We start from the raw sequence: 15045 nt of genomic DNA on the forward strand, positions 1-15045 counted from the left end.
GTCAAGAGATGTACAAAAATGTAAAAGATGTGATATTAGTTGCCTTACATGCCCCCTCCAGAGTTACAAGATATTAATGAAAAACTCCTAATATTTAGAGCATAAATTTACTTTCTGGGACTTCCCTGGTGGTCCAGTGGTTAAGACTTGGTGTTTCCAGAGCAGGGGGCCCCAGGTCAATCCCTGGTCAGAGAAAAAGGATCCCACATGTCATGGGGTGCCGCCAAAAAAAAAATCACCTCCTTACTCACAGAGCAGGCTATCCACTGGGGGGAACTCAGGTTCCAAGCAAGCAGTTCAGGAAACATGGCCGGGCTGGGACTTCCCAAAGCCTTGGTTCCCAAAGTGTGGTTTGGGGCCTGACTCAACAACAGCAGCTGGATGCTCGTTAGAAACACAGACACACAGGTCCTGGCGCAGTTTATCTGAGTCAGAGCCCATTTTCTAACACTGCTCCCTGGTGATCTGCATGCACCTTTCATTTCAGAAGCAGTGTCTGAGGGTCAGGACCCTCTCTGGTCACACTAAGAGGGCACTCACCCCCCGCCACATATTAACACCACCAGTCAAGGGGGGCCACCACGTAACACATCCAATTTCCAGAGTGCTCATAGGTTAAAACTAAAAAGCAAAACACTCAAGCAAACAACACTCGTAGCAATTCTTGGCAAGTGTCTCAGACATTCGCTGAGAAAAACATGAGCAGATGCTTACAGCTCCGTCACACCGTCCGTCCTTAATCCTCAGAAACATCCGTGCATTCTTCACACTTTCAAACATGCAGATCCCAGAGCTGATTTTATGCACTTTCCAGTAGGACTTTTCAGACGGCTTTCCCACGCCCGTGCAGCTCCCATCCGGCAGGAGGCAGAGGGCCTGGCACAGGCTGGTGGCAAGCAGAACCACTGCGCTGTTGAGCAACACACCCTGCAGAGCAACCAACAGCACAGAGAGGCAGTAAGTGACACGCCTGTGTCTTGCTAGAGAAATACGGCAATAGAGCCCATTTTCTTACAAAAGCTGCAGGGATCACGATCTTACCAGAAGCTTGGTGGGAAAGAATGAGCAAAAAAAAAAAAAGAAAGAAAGAAAATAAAAAATTTAACTGTTCTGTAAAGCTAAACAAAACTAAAGAAGGTGGTCTGGTTGACTCATTATGATTTACATTAATCATTACTCATTGAGACTGTAAGAATCAGCATCAGATGCTACAGAGATTTTAAGAAGATGCAAAACCCACAAACTCTCAAGAAGTCTCCAATCACTCTAAGTAAATAGTTTGAATACTAATACAGAGAAGAATAAAAATAGTATTCTATAAGAGTGCTTGAATTTTGACAAGTAATCTATGGATATTAGTTAAATGTATGCATGCAGGAGGGGCTTCCCAGGTGATGCCAGTGGTAAAGAACCCTCCTGCCAATGCAGGAGACATAAGAGATACAGGCTTGATCCCTGTGTCGGGAAGATCCCCTGGAGGAGGGCATGGCAACTCCAGTATTCTTGCCTGGAGAATTCCAGGGACAGAGGAGCCTGGTGGGCTACAGTCCATAGTCTCAAAGAATCAGACATGCCTGAAGTGATTTGGCACTCACGCACGCATGCATGGAGGAATAAATGAATGAATGAAAAGAAGTATCAGATACAACTAAAGTCAAATTAAGTAATTCAGTCACTTAGTTGTGTCTTTGCAACCCCATGAACTACAGCATGCCAAGTCTCCCTGTCCATCACCAACTCCCGGAGCTTGCTCAAACTCATGTCCACAAAGTTGGTAATGCCATCTCATCCTCTGTCGTCCCCATTTCCTCCTGTCTTCAATCTTTCCCAACATCAAAGGCTTTTCAAATGAGTCAGTTCTTTGATCAGGTGGCCAAAGAGCTTCAGCGTCAGCATCAGTCCTTCCAACGAATATTCAGGACTGATTTCCTTTAGGATTGACTGGGTTGGATCTCCTTGCAGTCCAAGGGACTCTCAAGAGTCTTCTCCAACACCACAGTTCAAAAGCATCAATTCTTCAGTGCTCAGCTTTCTTTATGATCCAACTCTCACATCCATACATGACTATTCGGAAAACCATAGCTCTGACTAGACGGACCTTTGTCGGCAAAGTCTCTGCTTTTTAATATGCTGTCTAGGTTGGTCATAGCTCTTCTTCCAAGGAGCAAGCGTCTTTTAATTTCAAGGCTGCAGTCACCATCTGCAGTGATTTTGGAGCCCAAGAAAATGAAGTCTGTCACTGTTTCCATTGTTTCCCCATCTATTTGCCATGAAGTGATGGGACTTGATGCCATGATCTTCGTTTTTTGAATGTTGAGTTTTAAGCCAGCTTTTTCACTCTCCTCTTTCACTTTCATCAAGAGGCTCTTTAGTTCCCCTTCACTTTCTACCATAAGGGTGGTGTTATCTGCATATCTGAGGTTACTGTTATTTCTCCCTGCAATCTTGATTCCAGATTGTGCTTCACCCAGCCCAGAATTTCACATGATATTTTCTGCATATAAGCAATAGCTTAAGAGGAAGATATAAAAAGTTCTTGAAAGTTAATTAGAAACGTACTAACACAGTAGAAAAATGAATAAAAGACACAAATACACATATCAAAAAATACAAATGATGAATTGCAGAAGGAAAAATAATCTATACTAGTAATAAAAATAATGAAGTGAAAATTAAACATTTATTTCTCTAGAAGACTGTCAAAGTTTCTTTCAAGGACTGCCATACTCAACACCAAGGTCCATGATATTAATATAATTCTGCTCTATCAAAGGGAACTTGGTAGTAAAGAGCATGATTTTATCTGGAGTGGTCTGGCCGTTGTCCTAGGTTTCTGAGAAGTAATCGCCAAACCTAGGGGTGCTGTGCCTAACAGGCGTGTCTTTGCTTGCCTGGCGGCCTTGGGTCAGCCAGATAGTAAAGATGTGACTTAGGCTGGGAACTTTGCGTAACAAGGTGTCAGCTGACCTTCCAAGAGGTCTCTTCCCTCTGCATCTCTTCCCTTAGTCAATGTTAGAGACTGAGACTGGTCATATGGACTCCCTATATGAGGGACCCCAGGAAAGCCTCTGGGCCCAATTCTCGGGTGAGCCTCCCTCGTTGGCAGCGCTCCATGAATATCGTCACACCTCAGTGCAAAGAAAGTCACGCTGCCCTGATTCCGGGGAAAAGGACAACCACAATTTCTGCATTTGGTGCTTTTGCTGGACTCTGCCCTCTGCATCTCTTCCCTTAGTGAATGTCAGCCTGCATCCTTTCTCTGTAATACACCATAACCATGAATGTGAGAGCACTGATTTAGTTCTGGGTCATTCTCATAAATTATCAAAGCTTGATAGTGATCTCAAGAATCCTTCACTCTGAAGTCCCTGTCAGAAGTGAGGGTGGTCATGTCAACTGTCCCCTCTAACGTCATGATTTGACTTTCCCAGGATCAAGTATTGCTACATTTCTGAGAAGAGATTTGTCAGTATGTTGTCAAGAGTCTTAAAGGACTCATATTCTGACCTTTCAATTCAATTTTGAATGATCTAGGCTAAGAAAATAATAAAATATGTTGTCAGAGACATAAGTCCAAGTAAATTTTCCAGTAATATATTAGAAGTAATAAAATAAAGAAATTAAGATGAAATGTCCAATGACAAATTCATATCTTCCTAATGTTTGAATATTATGCAACCATTAAAAACCATGTTGTCTGGGGAAAATAATAATATAATGAAGTGTTTATTACATAGTAGGTCTAAAAAGTTTTGAAGACAAATTGACTGATTGGATTCATAATTCACCAGACTAGCTATGTTATACTCATTAAAAATTGTAACTTCTCAGAAAACATTCTCTCTACTTTTAAAATGTAGATAACAATATCTGTCAGAAATGTCATGGTGATTAGATTTAGTATTGTATGTAGTGAAGCTCTCAATAAAGTATCTGTAGTAAAACAAGCAATCTCACAAACGATAGCTATTGTATTAATAATATCATTTAAAGATAAGAAGATAAATTCACAAACATGTATTACAAAGGAAGAAACATAAGCAATATGAAATGATCACACACATACAACACTCAAAGAGTATAAACACATAAATATTCTAACCGTTAGAAAAGTTAAATATAGATTTGTTTCACTCCCAAATGTAAGATTCTCTTTTGATTTGAAATCCCCACAGCCATTGTTTTAACCTGCAAATTCAACTGATATTGGCTGTTACTCCCATCATTTTAGTTTTTGCTAAGGCTGCCGTCCCTACGACCACATTCTGGGTGGACAAAATGACCACAGGCATCAATGCCCCGAGTGGAAAGAGATCTGATTTCTCCATTGTGACTTCATTCAAGAGTTTTCCACAAGAGGGCAAAAGAAAATACAAGTTTAGCAGTATCAGCTTTAATGACCTTCCTCCAGTTTACCTTAACAAAAACCACAAACTCTTTTGAAAGGTCTGCGTAGCCTGCTGGTGATTCGTTAGTTATTTTGCCACGGCGATCAAAAATAACCAAGTGGCCGGGAACCCGTGCTGACTCAAGGAGTGCACAGCGGTTGGGCTGAGACAGCACCCGCATCTCAGTGGAGGCTCCACCACTAGCCTAGAAGAAAAAAGGAAAACAAAACAAAATGAAAGCTCTGCATAAGCAATAGAAAATGTGTTGACACTCTATGTGTGCACAGATCCAATGTACTCCGTGGAACCCTTGAACTAGCTGCACAACAGTGACATGTTTTCTGATTCAATTCTTGTGATCTCCCACCCTGATTTCCAGGGTCTTGCTCCGAGGACCTTATCTTGATTTCTCAGAAACCATGTAGAACACTAAATAGCAGCAAAAATAACTCCAGTGTCAGGGTAATTTAATGAGATGTTAATGTGTATTTTATCATTATTTTTCATTTCTTCTTTTGTGTCTTCCTAATTAAAGACATGGGATCAAAAGATGAAATTAACAGATATGTATTACTAGATTTTGCTTGTGAAAAACTGAACAAATCAAGGAAGATAAACTATAGTGAGACATTTCTAGTTTGGGACACTGTTTGAGGTCTGACTTCTCACTGTCTCAAGGAGGCATCTGGGCCTGAAGGACTTATCGATGCCGCTTGAAAGGCTTGATCCATGACACTAAGGCTGCAAACCTCAGTGAAGTTTCTTGTGTGAGGATGAGACGTAAGTCACAGAGCTGTTCATCAAGAAACCACCTGATGTTTGATGAGAACATGGGCACTGAACCACATTTCATCTGGTGTGGACTGAAGGTAAAAGAGTTGTCACCAGCTATTCAGAGATCTGACACACCAGGTGAAATGTGTATACAACAAGGTGACCTTCATAATAACCAAGGTGGGATTTTTCTCCAACCTAGAGGGATAGGAGCTTACAGAGAGACTTTATTTGATTTTAGAAAAATAAATAGAACATTTACTGAACTCTTAATTTGAGGGGATTCCATACCCACAACATTCATATTTATTAAACTTCTACTGACTAGGACATTTATGAAGCAGAATGCACTATAAAATACAGCATGGGGGGCTTCCCTGGTGGTCCTATGACTAAGACTCCAAGCTCACAAAGCAGGGTGCCCCAGTTTGATCCCTGATCAGGAAACTAAATCCCATATGCCACCACTGAAACCCAGTGCAGCCAAAATAAAAATAAGTATAAAAAACAGCATGGGGTAACATGCTAAGTCCAAAGCAAAGAAAAGACACCATGAAAGAAATGTGACTGATTCATGTCTGAGTCTTTGGAGCCCCATGGACTCTAGCCTGCCCGACTCCTCTGTCCATGGGATTCTCCAGGCAAGAATACTGAAGTGGGTTGCCAGTTCTTCTCCTGGGGATCTTCCCGACCCAGAGATGGAACTGGGTCTTCCATACTGCAGGCAGATTATTTATCATCTGAGCCACCAGTGAAGCAAGTAAGTAAATTAATAATTGAAAAAAAAAAAGCAATACAGCGTCCCCCTGACTATTTCCCCTCTTGGCATCTTTGTCCTGGAATCTAGCTACCACACTGTGAGACAGTCAGCAGCTGCACTGAAGGAAGGACCACACATAGCTGTTCCACTGAGAGGTGGCATCAACCACCAGACCTGCGACTCAACGAGCCCTTCGATGACTCCAATCTCTAACATTTCAGTCACTTCACTTGATGCTGAGAGGAAGAGAGATGTGCTACCTTCTCTGGGTCCTGCCCAACTGAAGATTTGTGAACAAAATAAATATGGTCAATATTGTCAAAAAAAAGATGACTGATTAGTCACTTAGCCTGAATTTCAGGCTACAGATCATGTTTTCTCTTCAAAATGTATTGCTATCCTTAAGTTTAAAAACAAGCTATAAGTAAAAAAAACTCATTGCCACAGATGTACAGAACAGACTTTTGGACTCTGTGGGAGAAGGCCAGGGTGCAATGTTTCGAGAGAACAACATCGAAACATGTATATTATCAAGGGTGAAACAGATCACCAGCCCAGGTTGGATGCATGAGACAAGTGCTCGGGGCTGGTGCACTGGGAAGACCCAGAGGAGTCGGGTGGAGAGGGAGGTGGGAGGAGGGATCGGGAAGGGGAATACATGTAAACCCATGGCTGATTCATGTCAGTGTATGGCAAAAACCACTACAATATTGTAAGGTAATTAGCCTCCAACTAATAAAAATAAATGGAAAAAATAAAAAATTTTTTTTAAAATGGCATTGCATAAAATTATGTAACATTATATGAGAAAGCTGTAGAATGAGGGGTGGAGTCCAGGCGTCTGTGCTCAGTGCCTGCTTTCACACTGATTAGCTCTGAGACTTTGGACAACACAGTCTTCCCACCCGTCAGGCTCCTCTTTGTCAGAAAGGGGTGCTAATGCACTCTCTCATAGGACAGATAAAAAGGCTAAATGTTATAACACATAGTTAGCACTTAAAGCACTGCATGTCTTTCTATGCTTTCTCAGTTTCAAAACAAATAATCATACATGGATCTTAAAAAGACATTTTTAGAAGATTTATATATTTTTTAAAATTTTATTTTATTTTTAATTGTCGGATAATTACTTTACAATATTGTGATGGTTTCTACCATATATCAACATGAATCAGCCATAGGTATACCTATGTCTCCTCCCTCTTAAACATCCCTCCCACCTCCCTTCCCATCCCACCCCCCAAGGTTGTCACAGAGCACCAGCTTTGGGTTCCTTCAAAACTAAGTAACCTCATACACTCACTCACAAAGCACAGTGTGCTGTGCTTAGCTGCTCCAGCTGTGTCCAATTCTTCGAGACCCTATGGACTGTAGCCCACCAGGCTCCATGAGATTTCCCAGGAAAGAATACTGGAGTGGGTAGCCATTTCCTTCTCCAGGGGATCTTCCCAATCCAGGGATCAAACCTGGGTCTCCTGCATTGCAGGTGAATCCTTTACCAACTGAGCCACCAGGGAAGCCCAACTAAGTAATACAAGGCATAATTATGTGAAACTATTGGTTCTCCCCTAATAATGTGATCCCTGGAGGGGCCTTTGAGAAGTCAGATTTCCCATTTTGAGGCTCACTGAAATTTTGAATGTTCTCAGAGACGTTTTCTACTTTTTCTTGTCTAAATTCTAACTGCTGAAATTTAAGGCCATTTACACATCAAAATCTCAAAAATCAGTGAAACAAAACAACATGAAAAAAGTGGAAGCAAAAGCCAAAGGAAAATACAAATTTGTAATGTTATAAAAGTGTCTTGTGCAAGAATATATTATATATATTTGACACATGGCAAAAAGAAAGATTACTACATACCATTCCAGTGACAGAGCCGTTGTCAAGAGCCAGAGAAAGGTGCCTCAATTCATGACTTTGGAAAATGCATACATTTCCTTTGTTGAAAATAACGTCAAAGAAGCCTGTAAAACGTTTTAAGTATTAGCAAGCAATTCGTGCTTTTAAAGCTTTTTTTCTTATTCAATTATACATTGAAACCTCCTAAAAATACATTTTATGACATCTCTCAGTTAAATGCTTTTAATTAGTCAAAAGGTGGAAGAATGCTGGTAACCTTTAATAATCTACATGTTGCTTGGCATCTGGTGGCATTTCCAAGGAAAATATCTAATGCCTTCCCCAAATAAACAGTAAACTCCTGAGACAATCTAAAAGAAAGCAAAAAACAAAAAACACTCAACGGAACTGTTGCCAGGAAGACAAATTATCCTAGTGTGAAAACCCATGTCCATTTTCAAGTCCCAGAGACTTGAGATAAAATAAATTGATGCATTCTAAAATGAAATAGATACTATTAGGGCATTGGTGACTGGTTTGTATGATTATGATGACAAAGGTTATGTCATCATATATTTGATTTGCTGTTAGCTTTCTGTATACTTTTACATGTCATTTTACCCTGAAACAAAGATTTTTTTAAGGTCATGAATTTTTTTTTACCACTCTTTGTACAGCTAAACACCAACACTTAGAACAATGCCTCGAACATAGCAGGCCCTCAATAAGCATTCTTTAGATAAGATTCCTAATTAGATCCTCCAAAACAAACACAAATGCTGCATATCACTTACATGTGAAATCTAAAAACTAAAACAAACCAAAACAAACTCATAGATACTGAGAACAAACGGGTGACTGTCGGAAGGAGGGGGTAGAGGGTGGGCAAAACAGATGAAAGGAATTAAGAGGTACAAACCTCCAGTCTTATGATAATTAAGTTAAAGGATGTAACGTACAGCATAAGGAATATGGTCAGTAACACTGTACTAATTTTGTGTGAGGACAGATGATCACTAGACTTATAGTGGTGATCATTTCATAAGATTTGCAATTGTCAAATCATTCCACAGTACACTTGAAACAACAAAACACTCTATGCCAACTATATTTCCCCATTAAAAAAAATAATAAAGGCAAATGTTCAAAACTTATTGAAAAAAAAGAAATCTCATTAAATTATAGAGTTAATGAGCTCTCCACCATGAGTAAGCAGTTCAATACAAGAATGGAAATATTATTTAGTTTTAACAAAGTTAATTTTTTCAAGTTACATAACTCTTAAATTCAATGTGAAAAAATGTATTGAATCCAATAGATGCCAAAGAGAAACATCTTAACGTTTAGCGTTCATCTTTAAATCCTCTTAATAGGGTTCTTAGTAAAATAAGAAATGACTTTCCTTTTATGCTAAAGGAAAAGTTTTTACAAATCACACATAACTAGAGGGGGACCTCTTTCCCCCATGCCAGCGCCCACACTCCCTCCCACTGCAACCAGAGAACAGGTGCATCCCTTCAACTGGTGACAAAGGAGGCAGGTGCTCCAGCTCTGGCCCCTTCTACTCCCAGAGGAGCCGCCCCACAGAAGGCGCTTTCTCTCAGGGTCTCTGTCACTGGTGAGCACAGCCCCCGGAGCGGGGTGTGGGTGCCCTGAATCTCGCCTCCTTCTGGGAGGAGTTGGTGAGCTCTATGAGCTCCTACATAGAGCCAGTACCCCAACCTGGTTTCATCAGTAATAAAGCTGAGGTTCTGACTTCCATTTGTCTGTGTTCTGTATCTTATTTCTTAACTGATTTTGCACACAGGAGTGGAAGAAAATGGTATTATTTATCAATGCCTTTTCAAATACCCAACTCTTAAAAGACAATAAAAACATCCCATTAAAATTAATTACAGAATGAAAATGTCAATATTACCAACACTATTTCACTTTCTTAAGGATGTTCTTGCCAATGGAACAGTGCTTGAAACCAAATCAATAGATATAACTATTGGGAGGTAGTAAATAAATTTATATTTGTAAAATCTAAAATTCTTTAATTAGAATGGAGTAAAGTGGTATGATTCAAGATAAGTATGTATCTAGACCTGACATACCATGAGCACTTAACAAATACTGAACGAATAAAACATAAAAACTACAGATTTCTACATATGTGTATATATTAATATGTTAGCCTTATAATGGGAAGGGGTTTATTTACAATTTTAACCACAGCCTCGGAACAACACTAACAAGACGTTATAGTGCCTATGTGAAGAGAGGAAATATATACACGGTGGCGGTTTAGTCACTAAGTTGTGTCTGACTCTTAAGACCCCATGGACTGTAGCCCGCCAGTCTCTTGTCCATGGGATTTCCCAGGCAAGAATGCTGGAGTGGGAAGCCATTCCATTCTCCCCGGATATGTATACATATATATACACACATGCACAGGCATACACACATAAACACAGTCTTAAATTAAGAGGAAAAACTCCTAAAGAAAAAAATTGAATACTGTGAAAACATCAATTCCTTCCAAATTAATATTTAAATTTAGTGTAAGTGTAGCAAAATTTCCCTCAAAATTTCTTGGGAATGATGAAATAATTTAAAGTCAATATGTAAAAAAAAAAAAAAAAAAAAAAAAAAAAAAACTATAAGTATGAACTCTCTGACCAGTGCTTTGTGCTATAGTTTGTGTGTTGGAATCTCAAGTCCCTGTCTGACATTTCAAAGTGCTTCTCACCTCAGCTAGGGTGCAAGGCTAGAAATCCCCTGCAAGGATCTGGGCCAGGCCTCCTTCTATCTCCCAGTTTCCCTGTCTCTCTCATCTCCGTCTGCCAGGTGAGGCTGGAGGTGTCTAGCTGCTCACACAAGTCTCGTGAAGTCAGCGCTGGAGGTCCCCATGGTTGGTCCCATTTCTCCATCCCATAAGGCAAGGGTCCCATAGTGACCCATGAGTATGTCACACTGGGTTTGTATCCTTCTAACACCCTCAACCATCTCCTGGAGCTGGGGAGCCCTAGCAAGACAAGGCCCTCTTCCACTGGATGCTGTTAGGGGTGGCTGGATGGCACCTGCTCACAAGTTCTATCTGTGCTTGTTCTAAACCTGCCAGAAACCCAGGAGTCCAGGCCTCATATTCAGGAGACCTTAAGGGCCCACATCAACCTCCGACCACTCCTATCCTGCTGTGCCCTCCTAGATTCTCTCCCAACAATCTAGGGGCTCGGGGTCCTCTCCTCTTGCCATCCAACTTACAGCTGGCCTCAAAGAAGACACCAGTGCAACCCATTGGCACACAGTCCCTGAGCAGCAGTGATGTCAGCTGGTCAGACTTTCATAAACTCAGGAAAGACACAGCATGCCCGCTACAGCGACAGTCAATTAGACCTGGCACAGGAGGCATCAGGAGCTGCAGATTCCTACAGATCCCCATCCCCTGAGTCCCCTGTGGTTAATGCAGAGCAGGACCGGGTGAATGAGGCACATGGAAGGGCTCTGGTTACAGCTGAGGACCCTGAGCTTTAGAAATACCCAGCCTTATTCAGTTCAGTTCAGTCGCTCAATCATGTCTGACTTTTTGCAACCCCATGGATCACAGCACGCCAGGCTTCCCTATACATCACCAACTCCCAGAGCCTGCTCAAGCTCATGTCCATAGAGCTGGTGAAGCCATCCAACCATCTCATCCTCTGTCATCCCCTTCTCCTCCTGTCTTCAGTCTTTCCCAGCATCAGGGCCTTTTTAAATGAGTCAGTTTTTTGATCAGGTGGCCAAAGTATGGGAGTTTCAGCTTCAGCATCAGTCCTTCCAATGAATATTCAGGACTGATTTCCTTTAGGATTGACTGGTTGGATCTCCTTGCAGTCCAAGGGACTCTCAAGAGTCTTCTCCGACACCACAGTTCAAAAGCATCAATTCTTCTTCAGCACTCAGCCTTCTTTATAATCCAACTCTCACATCCATACAAGACTACTGGAAAAACCATGGCTTTGACTAGATATACCTTTGTTGGCAAAGTGATGTCTCTGCTTTCTAATATGCTGTCTCTGCTTTCTCATAGCTTTTCTTCCAAGTCTTTTAATTTCAAGGCTGCAGTTACCATCTGCAGTGATTTTGGAGCCCAAGAAAATAAAGTCTGTAACTTTTTCCACTGTTTCCCCATCTATTTGCCATGAAGTGATGGGACTTGATGCCATGATATTCGTTTTTTTTTTTTTTTTTAATTAGTTGGAGGCTAATTACTTCACAACATTTCAGTGGGTCTTGTCATACACTGATATGAATCAGCCATAGAGTTACACGTATTCCCCATCCCGATCCCCCCTCCCCCCTCCCTCTCCACCCGACTCCTCTGGGTCTTCCCAGTGCACCAGGCTCGAGCACTTGTCTCATGCATCCCACCTGGGCTGGTGATCTGTTTCATCATAGATAATATACATGCTGTTCTTTCGAAACATCCCACCCTCACCTTCTCCTACAGAGTTCAAAAGTCTGTTCTGTACTTCTGTGTCTCTTTTTCTGTTTTGCATATAGGGTTATCATTACCATCTTTCTAAATTCTATATATATGTGTTAGCAGATCTTTGTTTTTTGAATGCTGAGTTTTAAACCAGCTTTTTCACGCTCTTCTTTCACTCTCATCAAGAGGTTCTTTAGTTCCCTTCACTTTCTACCATAAGGGTGGTGTCCTCTGCATATCTGAGGTTATTGATATTTCTCTCTGCAATCTTGATTCCAGCTTGTGTGTCATCCATCCCATCATTTCACATGATGTATTCTGCATATAAGTTAAATAAGCAGCAGGATGACAATATACAGCTTGATGTATTCCTTTCCCAATACGGAACCAGTCTGTTGGGCCATGTCTGGTTTGAACTGTTGCTTCTTGACCTGCATACAGATTTCTCACGAGGCAGGTAAGGTGGTCAGTTCAGTTCAGTTCGGTTACTCAGTCGTGTCCGACTCTTTGCGACCCCATGGACTGCAGCACACCAGGCTTCCCTATCCATCACCAACTCCTGGAGCTTGCTCAGACTCACTTCCATCAAGTCTGTGAGGCCATTCAACCATCTCATCCTTTTTCATCTCTTTCTCCTCCTGCCATCAATCTTTCCCAGCATCAGGGTCTTTTCTAGTGAGTCAGTTCTTCGAATTAGGTGGCCAAAGTTTTGGAGCTTCAGCTTCAGCATCAGTCCTTTCAATGAATATCCAGGGCTGATTTCCTTTAGGATGGACTGGTTTGATCTCCTTGCTGTCCAAAGGACTCACAAGAGTCTTCTGCAACACCACAGTTCAAAAGTATAAATTCTGTGGCTCTCAGCTTTCTTTGGAGAAGGCAATGGCAACCCACTCCAGTACTCTCGCCTGGAAAATCCCATGGACGGAGGAGCCTGGTAGGCTGCAGTCCATGGGGTCATGACAAGTCGGACACAACTGAGCGACTTCACTTTCACTTTTCACTTTCATGCACTGGAGAAGGAAATGGTAACCCACTCCAGTGTTCTTACCTGGAGAATCCCAGGGACAGAGGAGCCTGGTAAACTGCCGTCTGTGGGGCTGCACAAAGTCGGACACGACTGAAGCGACTTAGCAGCAGCAGAAGCAGCGTTCTTTATGGTGGTTTGGTATTCCCATCTCTTTAAGAATTTTCCACAGTTTGTTGTGATCCACACAATCAAAGGCTTTGGCGTCAATAAAGCAGAATTAGATGCTTTTCTGGAACTCTCTCACTTTTTCTATGATCCAGCGGATGTTGACAATTTGATCTCAGGTTCCTCTGCCTTTTCTAAATCCAGCTTGAACAACTGAACATTCTCGGTTCACATACTATTGAAGCCTCGATTGGAGAATTTTGAGCAATCTCATTATGGAGGAAGAAATGGCAACCCACCCCAGTATTCTTTCCTGAGAAAATCCACTAACAGAGGAGCCGGGTGGGCTACAGTCCATGAGATTGCAAAGAGTCGGACACAACTTGGCTACTAAGTACCTACTTAGCAAGAGCAAGTACAACTATTCACATAGGTCCATAGTGACGCTGCTGCTGCTGCTGCTGCTAAGTCACTTCAGTCGTGTCCGACTCTGTGCGACCCCACAGAAGGCAGCCCACCAGGCTCCTCTGTCCCTGGGATTCTCCAGGCAAGAATACTGGAGTGGCATTATCAGAGAAATGCAAATCAAAACCACAATGAGGTACCATTACACGCCAGTCAGGATGGCTGCTATCCAAAAGTCTACAAGCAATAAATGCTGGAGAGAGTGTGGAGAAAAGGGAACCCTCTTACACTGTTGGTGGGAATGCAAACTAGTACAGCCACTATGGAAAACAGTGTGGAGATTTCTTAAAAAACTGGAAATAGAACTGCCATATGACCCAGGAGTCCCACTTCTGGGCATACACACTGAGGAATCCAGATCTGAAAGAGACACGTGCACCCCAATGTTCATCGCAGCACTGTTTATAATAGCCAGGACATGGAAGCAACCTAGATGCCCATCAGCAGATGAATGGATAAGGAAGCTGTGGTACATATACACCATGGAATATTACTCAGCCATTAAAAAGAATTCATTTGAATCAGTTCTAATGAGATGGATGAAACTGGAGCCCATTATACAGAGTGAAGTAAGCCAGAAAGATAAAGAACATTACAGCATACTAACACATATATACGGAATTTAGAAAGATGGTAACGATGGCCCTATATGCAGGGCAGAAGAAGAGACGCAGAAGTACAGAACAGACTTTTGAACTCTGTGGGAGAAGGGGAGGGTGGGATGTTTCGAAAGAACAGCATGTATATTATCTATGGTGAAACAGATCACCAGCCCAGGTGGGATGCATGAGACAAGTGCTCGGGCCTGGTGGGCTGGGAAGACCCAGAGGAATTGGGTGGAGAGGAAGGTGGGATGGGGGACCGGGATGGGGAATACGTGTAACTCTATGGCTGATTCATATCAATGTATGACAAAACCCACTGGGAAAAAAAAGAAAAGAATACTGGAGTGGGTTGCCATTTCCTTCTCCAATGCATGAAAGTGAAAAGTGAAAGTGAAGTCACTCAGTCGTGCCCAACTCTTAGCGACCCCATGGACTGCAGCCTACCAGGCTCCCCTGTCCATGGGATTTTCCAGGCAAGAGCACTGGAGTGGGGTGCCATTGCCTTGTCTGATAGTGACACTGCAGAGAACAATAAAGACGCATTAGAAACTTCCAGTGTGGTAACACATAGTATATTTAAAATTACATGCTTAAAATAAATAAATAAAATTACATGCTTAATCCTT

The sequence above is a fragment of the Muntiacus reevesi genome, chromosome 12 (assembly GCF_963930625.1).
Source record: "Muntiacus reevesi chromosome 12, mMunRee1.1, whole genome shotgun sequence".
Classification (NCBI taxonomy): Eukaryota; Metazoa; Chordata; class Mammalia; order Artiodactyla; family Cervidae; genus Muntiacus; species Muntiacus reevesi.